The sequence below is a fragment of the Panthera pardus genome, unplaced genomic scaffold, assembly GCF_024362965.1.
Source record: "Panthera pardus isolate Hobbes unplaced genomic scaffold, ASM2436296v1 HiC_scaffold_8, whole genome shotgun sequence".
Lineage (NCBI taxonomy): Eukaryota > Metazoa > Chordata > Mammalia > Carnivora > Felidae > Panthera > Panthera pardus.
Genome location: NW_026527013.1, coordinates 18,918,598 through 18,933,148, shown reverse-complemented (window position 1 = coordinate 18,933,148; position 14,551 = coordinate 18,918,598). Strand labels below are relative to the sequence as shown.

General features: G+C 43.0%; 1 protein-coding gene across 1 annotated transcript in view; it reads left to right on the top strand.

The window, feature by feature from the left end:
* The first annotated feature begins 1,408 nt into the window (after positions 1 to 1,408).
* The window catches only part of IP6K1 (inositol hexakisphosphate kinase 1), a 60,986-nt gene continuing 47,843 nt past the window's right edge, over positions 1,409 to 14,551 (top strand). Inside the window, exon 1 of the mRNA XM_019416838.2 lies at positions 1,409 to 1,611. The gene's annotated coding sequence lies outside the window, so the exon portion shown is untranslated. The remainder of the gene's footprint in view (positions 1,612 to 14,551) is intronic.

The window sequence follows — 14,551 nt, the reverse complement described above, 5'->3', positions numbered from 1 at the left end:
GATCTCTTTCTTCTGGTGTCTTGGCCCTTATCCCTTCCTATGCTGAGCTGAGCTGTTGCACTTAGCCAGGTGGCCTGCAATAACGTGCAGGAGGGCAGGTTCTGTTGGATGCAGTGCTAGCTCATTCCCCTTGCCCAGCTTCAAATCAGGTCTCAGGTTATTGCCAGCTCTCCAAGAGGACCTGCTGTCTGGGTAGAGGCTACCTTTCCTGAGGTATCCCTAAGTTCTTTCAATCTTCTCCCCCGTGTCAAGTCTGTGGACCTGAACCCTCTCAGGGCAATGGAGGACCTCCTTTCCGGAGCCAGTTATGGTGTCCCAGTCAGGGAAAAAGCCAAGTGTCTTCTGTGGGAAAAGTATGCTTCATGGTGTTCCCCCAAAAGTGAGGGTGTTAGAGCTTGCCCAGGACAACCTGAGAGCAGGCTATTGCCTGAAGTGTTACAGGCAGACTTTTCTGAGCACTTATCCTGCTCTAAGGGCTCATTTGTTATCTTTTACAGATGGGGCAACTAAGCCTCAAAAGTCACATAACTAGCTAGTTCTGGCACTTGATGTGAGTCCAGGCTGTGTGATTTCATTTGAGTTCCTAACCCTGAAACCAAGCCCAGGGTTAGGTGCTTTGAATGGGGGGCCAGGGATAACCATTTTCCTGGGACTCCTAGCCTCTGAGATAGATCATGACAGTCCAGGGCAAAAGCTGTGTCACAGGTACTCAAAGACAAGATGCTCTAGGGAAGGAAGAGACGAGTTTCTGTTGTGTGCCAGGGCTTGTGCTGGGCACCGAACTCAAGGCAAAAGGACAAACGTGGGCAACGGGCCAGGGACTGCTTGGAGGAGCACACAGGGCTGCACCTTGCCATTGATGAGGGGCAAAGGTGGAGAAACCACTGGCAATAGGAAATTATACTCTGATGCCAGTAGGAGGAGGTATGAGAACCGGTGCCTCCATTTCCAGAAGGGGCGTGACCTTGGCCAGGCCTCCCCCATCTGCGCCTCAGTTTCCTCACCAGTGAACCTGGACAACCCCTCCCTTCCAGGATGGGTGACAAAAAAACCCATATAGCACACAGCAGGCACTCCCTAAGTGTGTGCGCGTGTATGAGAAGACGCCGTGAGCTCCCGCAAAAAGGCTACACACGCAAAAAGGCCAAGGGCGCTAGAGCCTCAGAATCGCCAGCAAAAGCTCTGCCCCCAGCGACTCCAGGAACGAGGCGCATGCGCCAACCGATGCCGTCACAGTCACGTCCTGAGGCGATCGGCAAGGGCCGTGAGAGGCAGGCTCTGATTGACAGGCCAGCCGACCTGTCAGCGAGAAGCACTCCCTTAGGCCTAGGACGAAGAGGCTGTTGACTGGGGATAGCCTCAGCCGGGGGCGGGTTCTTTGCCGTCCTGGTTACTATGACGCCCGGCCCCCGCCCCCTCGGCTGGCCGCCATCTTGTTGTTGATCCGTACCCAGTGGGCAGCGCCGGGAGCTGGACCGAGCGGCCGGTGCGGGGCCGCTACTGCGGGGCTCATCCACCTGCGCTGCCTGCCAGGGGCGGGCCGAAACCTGGAGGCCCGGGGGGCCCAGCTCCCGTGGGGAGCCGTGGGCGCCCACTGCCCGGGCTGGGCCGGTGAGTGACAGGAGCCGGGCCGAAAAACCGGCCTGACGCCGGCGGGGCTGGCGGCGGCGGGCGCGGGGTTGGAGCCGGCACGCGCGGGGCTGAGGCATCCGCCAAGCATCGCTCCAACAGTGCTCGAGCGCCCTGACCCGCCTCCCGTGGCGCCTCCCGGATACCGGCGCTGAGGCGGGTGGACAGCCTCGGGGTTGAGGTCTGAGCCCCGCGCCCGAAGGCCGGCCGGCGGGGTAGTGGGAAATTAGCTCCGCTGACCGGTACCGCTGAAACGTGTCCATTGCCAGCCTGATGCTCTCCGGGGTATTCTATTGCTGCCAAGTGAGAAATACACTTACCTCTTTCTTAGATGTGGTTCCTGCAAGTGTTTTCCAGACTGCTTGGAAACTTAGACTAGACGAACCAGGCTAAATCCCCCGCGAACCCAGGCAGGCCAGTGTCACGGCCCTGTGATTCTGGCAGGGCTAAGGCCCTCTGCCAGGCTCCTGCCTCCTGTGCTCCTTGGAGCTCACTGTTTGCTTCTTCCTGAAGAGCCTGCTTAAATGTTCATGATGCCCGAGTTTTATTTTGGAACATAATTTCTTTGGTTTGTGACCATTTTTTGGTCTTGTGGTAAAGTCTTCTTTTTGCTCTAGAAGAAAGTGAATATTATGGTGATGACTTGGTTGATTTTATCTCCTGAAGAGATATTCTGCCAGTGTAATCAGGAGACAGAGGAAAAGTAGTACTGTGTTAGAATCAGAAAAAGAAATGAAACTTAATTTTTGTCGTTGTGATGGTATGGAACTGCCAAATTAACTTTTAAGAGGCTAAGTGTATCTTGCCCAATGAAAACAGACCGTCAGGCCTCCTTCCTGTGAGGGTGGAAGGGTTAGAGACCTTGGGCAAGGTGTTAGATCTAGGAAGAGTTCTACATTGCTCTTTCCATGTGGTCCCTTGACTCCTCTGCAAAGGCTCTTTGTATGTGGTCATAGAAAAAGCCTGCATGAGTGAACTGAGAAGTGAGGCAACAATACTTTGTGCATTTGTGTCAGGATCTTGTCGTCTTAGAATGTTTAATTTTGAAATAAACTAGCTCCTTTTTAAAAATTTTTAATTAATTTTTTTTTTTTAAATTTGTGAAAGAGACTAGCTCCTTAATCAGGAGATCCTTTTTGAGAAGATGCTGAAACCAGAAGAGGCCTGTTGCTGTGGCCTTACTTGTGAGAACACAAAGACTCTTCCTTGTATTTATGTAATTTACCTGTAAATGTCAGCACTTTTAACTATCATGAGCAACAGACACACTTTGTGACGCTCTGGAGATCCTACACTGAAGTCAGAAACTGCTGCAGGCTTGGGATGAGATCTGATGTCCTAACATGGCATTCAAGCAGTCAAGGTGCTGGTGCCCAGCGGGCCCCAGCCTACCTCTCCAGGGCTTATCCTAATCCCCATTAACCAAATGATTTGCTAGACATTCCATACATGGAATTTCCCTACACAGTTCTCTTGCCAGCTGAGTACAGTGACTTTTGCTCCTCTTTGGAATATCCTTTTTCTTCATCTCCACTTCTCTTTTCTCCAGGGTCCAGCTCAGCGAAACACTTCCCAGATGTTCCAGTCCCAGAGGGTACTCTGACCTGCAGCAGCATTATTGCCCTTATTCAAAAAACAAAATAGTATTTGCTCTTTTAAGAATATTTTGTTTTTTTCCACTGCTAAGACCTAGCCCATTTCCTACAGAGACTGTGTTTTTGTGTCTTCTTGTACCTGCATGTAGTAGATGAGAACTAAATGTTTATGAGAGTGTGTTAAATTTGTCTGAGTTCGTAACACCCTCTGTATTTAAACAGGGAAATGGAGAGAATAGGCACGTAGAAATGAGAATTTGGTGGCCATGGATCTCTACCTCCTGTCCTGCCTGAAGTGCTTGTACCTCAGTGCTGTAGAACAGAGGCAGAACTTGCTCAAAGTGCAGAACTGAAGCCTGAAAACAAAGTAATTCTGCATCTCAGAAGAGGCTGTGTGGCCCATCCCCTTCCTGGCTAAGATGCCATATTGATTCTTGGAGAAAACATGTATAGGGTGAGCATAGGGCCGGGTGCTGAGATTCTTAGACCCCCTTCTTGGGTGGGTCTTGGTCTCACAGCCACCTGGGACTACTGTAAATGTGTGTATTATTTGCTGCTTGCCCTGGTCCCAGTGCTGCCCTGAGGCTATAAGGAGCAGTGAGGAGAGAGCTGGGGAAAGGCTGCACAGTGCTCTCCATCTCTGACTTCAGACAATGGAGCAGTCAGAGATTTTGTTTGTGCCACTGGATGTGTGCTTTTGCCTTGATTTTATTTTATTTTTTTTTATTTTTTTAACGTTTTTTATTTTATTTTTGGGACAGAGAGAGACAGAGCATGAACTGGGGAGGGGCAGAGAGAGAGGGAGACACAGAATCGGAAACAGGCTCCAGGCTCCGGGCCATCAGCCCAGAGCCCGACGCGGGGCTCGAACTCACGGACCGCGAGATCGTGACCTGGCTGAAGTCGGACGCTTAACCGACTGCGCCACCCAGGCGCCCCTGCCTTGATTTTAAATCAGATTTTATTTTCTCCCTCTATTACAGCAGAATGTGAGCAATGGATTCTGAGTGGGACAGCCTAAGACATGTTGGTTCTCTTATGAAAAGTGATAGATCAAGGCTGTCATATTTGCTGCTATGGTTTGAAGTTGCATTTATGTAGGAGGCATTACAAATGAGTTTTGATGGGAAAACCTGTTCGAGGGCTGGATCCCTGTTAGGGACATTGTTTTGTTGCTTACAAAATCTGCTAATCTCTTCTGTAAAAGTTTCATTTGTGGGTAGAGGTTTAGATCATTTATTCCTTTCCCTTCATTTTACAGAAGATGGGCAGTCTAGGTGAGTAGGTTAGGACTGGACTCTTTTCAAGTCTAAAATTTGATGTCCACGAATCAGCTTGAAGTCCATAAAAATCTGGGTGTGTTAGGATTAAATGAACGCTTATAAATGACTTATTCTGTAATTGAAAAGTCAGGTAATGACGAGTGGTGGTGAAGATGTGGAGAAATCAGAGCCTTCATACACAGAGAATGGTATGAATGTAAAATAATGCAGCCAGGGACAAATCAGGTATTTTTTATGTTTGTGCCAGTAGATCTGTGCTTTTGCCTGGATTTGGAAAATAGTCTGGCAGTTCTTGAACTGTTAAACATAGAGTTACCATATGACCAAGCAATCCCACTCCTAGTTATCTACCCAAGAGAAATGAGAACATAATGTCCACACAAAAACCTGTATATGAATGTTTATAGCAGTGTTATCTATAGTAGCCAAAGAGGAAAACAACTCAACCATCTTCTCAGTTGATAATAAAAACGTGGTGTATACATACAATGGAATATTGTTTAGCAATAAAAAAGAATGCAGTGCTGTTACATGCTACAACATGGATGAACCTGGACATGTGAAATGAAGGAAGCCAGATGCAAAAGATCACATATTAAATGATTCCATTTGTATGAAATATGCAGAATAGAGATCACAAGTAGATTAGTGATTGCTTAAGGCTTGGAGGTAGATGAGAGCATAGGGGAATGATAGCTAAAGGTTATTGGGTTTCTTTTTGAGGTGACGAACATGTTTAAAAATTGTAGTGGTAGCTGCACATGCCTATGAATATACTAAAAACCATTGAATTGTACGCATTAAGTGGGTGAATTGTATAGTGTGTGATTGTTAACTCAAAGCTGCTATAAAAAACAACTTACGTAAGTAATATATTCACTAGTTTAAAAAAAAGATAAATATATGAGTAACAGGAAGAAATAAAAATAAAGGAACATGCATAACTTTCACTGTTTTAGTGTATAACCAGACTTTTTTTTCCCCTTTGTCTTTAATTTTTACAAAAATGAGATGATGCCATACATCCTGACTTGTACCTTTTTGCAGTCAGCAATATATTATAAACATCCATGTTGGTAAATGATGCATTTACATCATGGGGCAGTTGGCAACAAATTGAGGGAAGCAGAATGTAAGGGACTAGGGTGAACTAGCAAGCGCAGGCTTATCTGAAGGGTCACTGTTGCTCAGTTCCAGCCAGTTGTGTACCACATCTTGTGATTTTTTTTTTTTTTTAAAGAAAACAAGAAATCTGAATTTTTATGTGAAATTTCATGATTATGTATTTATTAAAAAAATGTTTTATTTATTTTTGAAAGAGAGAGAGAGACAGAGTACGAGAGAGGAGGAGACACAGAATCCGAAGCAGGCTCTAGGCTCTGAGCTGTCAGCACACAGCCTGGTGTGAGGCTCGAACTCATGAACCGTGATATCGTGATCTGAGCCAGAGTCAGATGCTTAACTGAGCCATCCAGGCATCCCCCTGATTTTTTAATTTGGCAATGAATTAAGGAAATTTGAGCCATTTTGCTAGTGAAAAAAAAGACCAGAAATGGCAAAAAATTTGAATTGCCTGTTGTGTACATTCCCAGCTAAAGTGGAGCAAGGTGACAGTCTGCCTTCTTGTTTCAGCTCTAATACTGTAAACAAGTGTCCTTTTAGTGGTCTGCTTAGTACCATATTTTAAAAATATTTTTGTGCTTTTTGGGAATTGTGCTGCTTAAAATGGCTCTCAAGTGTATTGCTGAAGTGCTGTTAATCTTCCTAAGCACAAGAAAAGAATGTGGAGAAAATCTGTGTATTAGATAAGTTTTATTCAGAAATGAATTATAGTACTGTTGACTGAGAGTTCAGTATTAATGAGTCAGTAATATCCAGTAGTTCCCCCTTATCCATAGGGTATACTTCCAGGACGCTGGGTGGATGCCTGAAACTGAAACTGGACCTTATATGTACTATGTTTTTTCCTATACATACATACCTAGAATAAAGCTTAATTTATAAATCAGGCACAGTCAGAGACTAACAACAACAATAATAAATTAGAACAGTTGTAACAATGTACTGTAATAAAAGTTGTGTGGATGGAGTCTCTCACAATCTCTTGTATTGTACTCAGCCTTCTTGTGATGATGTGAGATGGTAAAATGCCTACATGATAAGATGAAGTGAGCTACATGATGTAGGCATCGTGACGTAGCTGTTAAGCTACCAGTGACCTTCTGAACATACTTTGCTTCTGGACCATTTGCTTCTGGACCTTGATTGACTCTGGGTAACTGAAACCATGGAAAGCAAAAGCATGGATAAGTGGGGGGACTACTGTATTTTAAAGTGTCTTTAAATAGGTATGTACAGGTTATATATTTTATGTATGTAGCTCTGGAAGGTTATGAATTGATTGGTTGACAAAAATGTGACCAGAGGCTCACAGAAACCTAACCCTATTTTTCCCCTAGGATAGGGGCTTGATATTTGCTAATTTGGTGTTAGCAGTGACTTTATAAAATGTAGCTACTGAGAATAATGAGAAGTCTTATGTATCAGGCTACTTTTGTTCAATGTGATATTTTAGAGGTTTCATCCATTTTGTTGTGTTACTTTTTATTCCTGAGTCGTATTCCTTTTTATGGCTATACCATTTGCTGATGGGCATTTGGGTTGTTTCTAATTTGGGGCTCTTATGAATAGAGAGAGATGCGATAGATTTTTTCATACAAGTCTGTGTGTATACATACTTTTATTTCTCTTCAGTAAGTATCTGAGAGTAGAATGGCTCTGACTTACAGACTATTTATTTATTTTTGAGAGAGGGAGAGACAGAGTGTGAGTGGGGGAGGGGCAGAGAGAGGAGACACAGAATCTGAAACAGGCTCCAGACTCTGAGCTGTCAGCACATCAGAGGAACAGTTTCAGGAAATGTTAAGAGTCCTTTGGACTCTGGGCCCGGTTTTGTTATTCATCCCTCATAGTTTTCAGCTCCAAGCTGCATTTTCTGCTTTTGCGGGATTTCTATACCTTCCCATCATGAGACAAGAACTAATGGACGCTCCATTGAGGTGGGAAGTTGAAGTAACCAGGAACTGTTTATTGCAGGTACACACAGGCTTCTAGATGGAGAGGGTCTGTTCGCTTTAGAACTTATATCAGTGCTTATCATCCTTCTGGATTTCTTTAATTGATGCAGGCCAGGAGGCTTCTTGGTCACTCACAGGGTTCACAGAATTCATCCTTCATCTCTCTATGGAGCTTGGCCTTGGTGATTTTTGCATTTGTAAGTGTTCAGGCCTACTTATCACAGTGGACACTCCCTCTTTATTTTTTATTTTATTTTTATTTTATTTTTTAATGTTTTTATTTATTTTTGAGACAGAGAGAGACAGAGCATGAGCAGGGGAGGGGCAGAGAGAGAGGGAGACACAGAATCTGAAGCAGGCTCCAGGCTCTGAGCTGTCAGCACAGCCGATGCGGGGCTCGAACTCATGGACTGTGAGATCATGACCTGAGCTGAAGTCGGATGCTCAACGACTGAGCCACCCAGGTGCCCCGACACTGCCTCTTTAGACTGTTAGTCAAGTGGGGTGTATTTTGCTACTTTAAATTTTAATTTTGATACTGTGAATTTTAATTCACATGGAACTTTTTAAAGTTTGAGTCTTCTTTGTCTATGATCTTCCATGTGTAGTGTTAGAAAACTGGTACCAACCCAGAGGTCTTAGTTAAGTGTTCTAGATTTTAATTCCTGGGAGCAGCAAGCAGTGATTTTTGTGAGGAGTATTCATCCCTTAGGTCCACCCCCCCACCACCCATTAAAAGTCATTTCCACATTTTGCCTATTCATAGCATCTGCATTGTTTTACCATTGACTTCTTGGGGCAGTGGTCAGTGGCTAGTTTCTTGGTTATCAGAGTCCTCTTAAAAAAAATTAAAAAAAAAAAAAATTTTTTTTTTTAACGTTTATTTATTTTTGAGACAGGGAGAGACAGAGCATGAACGGGGGAGGGTCAGAGAGAGGGAGACACAGAATATGAAGCAGGCTCCAGGCTCTGAGCTGTCAGCACAGAGCCCGACGCGGGGCTAGAACTCACGGACCGCGAGATCATGACCTGAGCTGAAGTCGGCCGCCTAACCGACTGAGCCACCCAGGCGCCCCCCCAAATTTTTTTTTAATGTTTATTTTTGAGAGAGAGAGAAAATGAGAATGAGTGGGGGAGGGGCAGAGAGAGAGAGAGGGAGGGAGACACAAAATCTGAAACAGGCTCCAGGCTCTGAGCTGTCAGCACAGAGCCCGACGCGGGGCTTTAACCTATGAACTGTGCCAAAGTTGGATACTTCACTGACTGAGCCACCAAGGCACCCCCTTAAAGTTAGATTTATAATGCAAGTAACTGCTATAGGATTTAGATGTGGTTTTTTTTCCTCTTATTTATTGATAAGGAAACTTTTTCTTTTTTTAATAATGTTTTTGATCCCTTTGTTTTATTTTTTAAATTATTTTTTACTTTTTACTTTTATTTTTTTTTAACTTACATCCAAATTAGTTAGCATATAGTGCAACAATGATTTCAGGAGTAGATGTCTTAATGCCCCTTACCCGTTTAGCCTATTCCCCCCTCCCACACCCCCTGTAGAAACCCTCTGTTTGTTTTCCATATTTATGAGCCTCTTATGCTTTGTCCCCCTCCCTGCTTTTATATTATTTTTGTTTCCCTTCCCTTATGTTCATCTGTTTTGTATCTTAAAGTCCTAATATGAGTGAAGTCATGTGATAGTTGTCTTTTCTCTGACTAATTTCACTTAGCATAATACCCTCCAGTTCCGTCGTCCATGTGGTTGCAAATGGCAAGATTTCATTCTTTTTGATTGCCGAGTAATACTCCATTGTATGTAAATACCACATTTTTTTTTTAAATTTTTTTTTAACGTTTATTTATTTTTGAGACCGAAACAGAGCATGAATGGGGGAGGGTCAGAGAGAGAGGGAGACACAGAATCTGAAACAGGCTCCAGGCTCTGAGCGGTCAACACAGAGCCTGACGTGGGGCTCGAACTCATGGACCACGAGATCATGACCTGAGCCAAAGTCGGACGCTTAACCGACTGAGCCACCCAGGCGCCCCTATAAATACATCTTCTTTATCCATTCATCCATTGATGGACATTTGGGCTCTTTCCATACTTTGGCTATTGTTGATAGTGCTGCTATAAACATGGGGGTGCATGTGTCCCTTCGAAACAGCACACCTGTATTCCGTGGGTAAATACCTAGTAGTGCAATTGCTGGGTCGTAGGGTAGTTCTGTTTTTAATTTTTTGAGGAACCTCCATACTGTTTTCCAGAGTGGCTGCACCAGCTTGCATTCCCAGATAAGGAAACATTTTCAGATGCTGTTCTCAGAAAGGTTTCTCCTGACCATGGACATTGATGCTGGTTGTTAGCACCCAAAGTGTTTCTGGGAGAATTTGAAACCCTCCAAGATTATGTTCCCATTCTGGAAAATATTGTGAAGTTTTCCAGGATACCGTGCTTTCTTCAGGTGGGATAGCTATGGAATCTTAGACATTTTTTAGAGTGTGGAGACTTCGGGAATTATTGTATTCAATTTCTAGGTGGTGACTACAGTTGCAGAGAATAAGTGATTTTCTTAAGTGAACGTCTGATTCTGAAACTCGGTCTCTCTTCCTCACCCCCTGTGGCCTTGCTTCCCTGCCAGCATGACAAGGAACGGAAGGAATATTGTCTCACTAGTCTGAAAGTTTTGGGGTTCCCACATCATTTTGTAAAGGCAGTAAACTTTCTAAGCAAATGAACCTTCAGGTATACTGTTGACAGTGCTAATAAGTTCATGCAACAAGTGATGCCTACCTCAGCTCTCCTAGGAAGCAGTCAAGGAGAGTGAATGCTGGTATTTTTAAGTACTTTCTAGCTGTGGAACCTTACTTTGACAAGTCAGCTGACTGACTTCTCTGTTTACTACTATCCATGTAATACTGGTTAATCACACCTACTCCCCTTACCTCATGGAGTTGATCAGATAAAGGGAAAGCTTGTCAAATGGTTAATGTAGGACTTACTTTAATTTCTCAAAAACTATTTGGAAATAGTTTCCTTTGGCTCCCATAGTTTTGCCCGATCCAGTCCACTGTACACTATGGGCTGTGCAGATCTGAGTCCTTGGCCTGCTTGAAGCTGTTCAGTGACCTCCTAGTAGGAAGTGGGTCAGGTCCCAGCTCCTGAATGTAGATGAGGAACTTCCTCACCTGGTTCTTAATGGTCTCTAACTGCATCTCTTGACCCTCTAGCGTCAGATGTTTCAGGTGACTCTCTTTCCTCCCTGTGGGCCATTGCCCATGCTTTTATTCCCCCACCCCACCTCCCCATCTCGCTTCCTGTCAGACTCTAATTATCTTTCAGATTTCAGTTTAGATGCGGTATCTTCTACAAACCCTTTCCTGACCTGCACCTTCCATCTTTGTTAATGGCCACTCTTGGTGTTACATTCCTCATTGTAACATTTACCATAGTCTTAAATTTGCTTATTTGTCTCTCCTTTCTACCTGTCCTGCATCCTCACTTTCAGTTTTCTGAGGACAAGAACTGTGTTTGTCTTAGTACAATATTTGTTCTATGGGGTCTCATTCATTGTAGCCACTCAACATGTACTTAATTATATACTCTAAATTTTTTTTTGCAGATTTTACTTTAATGGTCCTGGATTGATTTGGAGACTTTATAGTTGCTATTTGGTCACAAACCTGATTTAGTGGAGAGTATTTTGAAACTTATTTATAAAGATTCTGTTCAACTGGAAGATGTGTGGGTCAGGGCCAAGTAGCACACTAGATACTTTAGGCAAGCACAAGATGTGCATAGGCCGTTTTATTTATTTATTTATTTATTTAATATTCTGCATGAAGATTAAAATGATTTCTTTAGCATAAAACAGAATGAATGCTTAGAAGTTTTTTCTGTGTTTGGGAAGATGTATTATAAAATATGTGATTGTGTTAGCTATTTTATGAGTCTCTCCAAAGAAAGTGCCTAACTTTGGCCTCAGGGAGCTGAATATTAAGCTTGAGTAACTCCCCAAAGCAGAGTGTACCAGGCAGGGCTGCTTGGACCCTTAAGCATGTTAACTTGGCTGTTTACAGTGTTGTATTACTTTTGATCGGTAAATTGTGAATAAAGCAGAGCTGTGTGGATTTTATTTAGGTAATATAATTTCTCACTTTTGGTCTATACTACTTAACCTTTTAAACTCCTTCAAACAACTGTCAGTGACCCTTTGGGAGACAAAAACCACACAGGAATTTGAACAGGTAAAGTTTAATATAAAGAATTGTTAACTGTAATTGAGGATTGGAGTAATGAGAATTTGGCTAGTAAAAAGTAGAGTGAACTCTAAGTAATATAGAAATAGCATATGTAGGAGCAGCCATTACCCCTAGCATTGATACAGAGCACTCAAGGAAGATACCCTCTCAGGGCTGAGATCGTATCATGGAGATGGGGGTGGTCATACCTAACTGGATGGCAGAGAAAGTCATTGTGGTGCCACATTGGCAGATCATGCTAGAAGTCTACCCTCTAGGATGTTGGAGAAAGCCACTTATGGAGAGGCGTTTTGCTGGAAGCACTCTCTCTACTTCAGTGAGGTGTCAGAGGAAGCTGCTGGCCACTGTGTGCTGCTGACCGTGATACATTCTGGGAGTCAGGCAGCCACCAGTGGCTGGGCACTGAAAGGAGCTGACTGGGTGGCAGAGGCCTGGTGAGAGGAGCATGTTTTTTTGCAGACTTTCCCCAGTGTCTTTCACTGACAAAACTTAACATCTGGCAAAGGAAAAATATTTAATGAGTCCAGCTCCGTTTTTGCAGAGCGGGTGGTGATGGTTGGGTTTGGAGCCAAGAGATAATACACTGATAACTGGTAAGCCGCTATTTGTCAGAGTTATATGAACAGGTTGTTAATAATTTAAGTATTTTCTTGACAATACTGTTGTTGCTACCATCTGTTTTTAAATTTGTGTTAATGTAGGAATTAAGTGCATAAAGTGCTGTTCTGTTCTAGCCAGAGACAACTTCTGTTCTGAATGTTTTCATCATAGGTTAGTCATCCAGTTTTAAAATTTCATATAAATGGAATAATACTATATGGAATAATACTTGTGTAATAAATAATACTAAATGGAATAATACTCTCATGTAGGGCTTCTTTCACACAGTATAATGTTTTGAGAATTCCCTGCTGTTTGTATCAGTAGTTCATTCCTTTTTATTGCATTGTGCAAACATTCCGGTTTGTCTGTTCTGTTGATGGACATCTGGGCAGTTTCCATTGTTTGACTTACGAGTAAAGCTTCTATGAACATTTTCGTACAAGTGTTTTTGGGGGATATACACATATATTCATTTCTCTTGGGGAATAGAGGAATAGAGGGTAATAGAATTGCTGGGTTACAGGTAGATGTGTGTCTAGTTTTAAAAGAAACTTTTGGGTTGTCTGGGTGGCTCGGTCAGTTAAGTGTCTGACTTCGGCTCAGGTCATGATCTCATGGTTGGGGTTCATTTTTCTTCCTATATGGATGTCTTCTTGTTCTAATACCAGCACCATTTGCTAAAAAGATGTGTATCTGTTATCTCTTGACTCCAAAGCTTAGTAGTTTAAATATTTTATTTTATTTTATTTTTGGGAGGGCGCAGAGAGAGAGAGAGAGAGACAGAGACAGGATCTGAAGCGGGCTCCGTGCTGACAGCAGAGAGCCTGATGTGGGGCTTGAGCTCATTAACTCATGAGATCATGACCTGAGCCCAAGTTGGACACTTAACTGAGCCACCCAGGTGCCCCAAAACTTAAGCAATTTAAAATAGCAGACATTTATTGCCTCAGTTTATGAGGATGAAAAATTTGGAGTGGCTTAGCCGGGTGGCTGTGGCTCACAGTCTCTCATGAAGTTGCAGGTTAAGATGTCTTGTGGGACTGCAGTCATCTGAAGGTTTGCCTGGAGCTGGAGGATCTGTTTCTAAGATGACTTAACTTGGCTTTTGGCAGGAGGCCACAGTTCTTTGACATGTGGGCTCTCTGAGTATCCTCATGGCATTCTATGATCCTCCTCCAGAATGAATGATCCAAGACAGAGTAAAGAAGCTTCTTATGACCTAGTCACAGACTGTCACTTCTGCCATATTATATTCTGTTCCTTAGAATTGAGTCACTAAGTCCAGCCCATACTTAAGGGTGGAGAGAAGAAGGCTCTACCTTTTGGGGGAAGAACTATCAAAAAATTTTACAGTTTAAAACTATCACAACTTTCACTTTCTATTTATTTGCTTTAGCACTTATGTAAAAAATGAATTGACTGTATAGGTATGGACCTATTTCTGGGATCTCTGTTCTGTCAATTGATCTATTTGTTTATATGCTAATACCCACTGATAAGTCTTGAAGTCGGTAGTATATAAGTCACCCAACTTTATTCTTCTTTATAAGATTGATTTGGGTATTTAGGGTTCTTTATATTTCCATACACATTTTAGAATTAGTTTTCCAATTTCTCTAAAAAAAGCCTGCCGATATTGTGGTTGGGATTCCATTGAATTTATTGGTTCATTTGAGGAGGATTGACATCCTAACCATATCAAGTCTCCTAATCCATACACCTGGTGTAGAACTCCATTTATTGATGTCTTCTTTAATTTTTCTGGATTGTTTGGTTGTTTTCACTGCAGAGATTTCACGTATCTTATAAATTTATCCCAAGATGTTTGATGTTATTTTAATGCTATTGTAAATGAAATGTCTTTTTTTTTTAGAGTTTACTTACTAATTTAATTTTTTTAATGTTTATTTACTTTTTTGAGAGAGAGACAGAGCGTGAGCAGGGGAAGGGCAGAGAGAGAGGGAGACACCGAATCCGAAGCAGGCTGTAGGCTCCAGGTTCCAGGCTCTGAGCTGTCAGCACAGAGCCTGACGTGGGCTCGAACTCATGAACTGCAAGATCGTGGCCTGAGCCAAAGTTGGACACTTAACCTACTGAGCCACCTAGG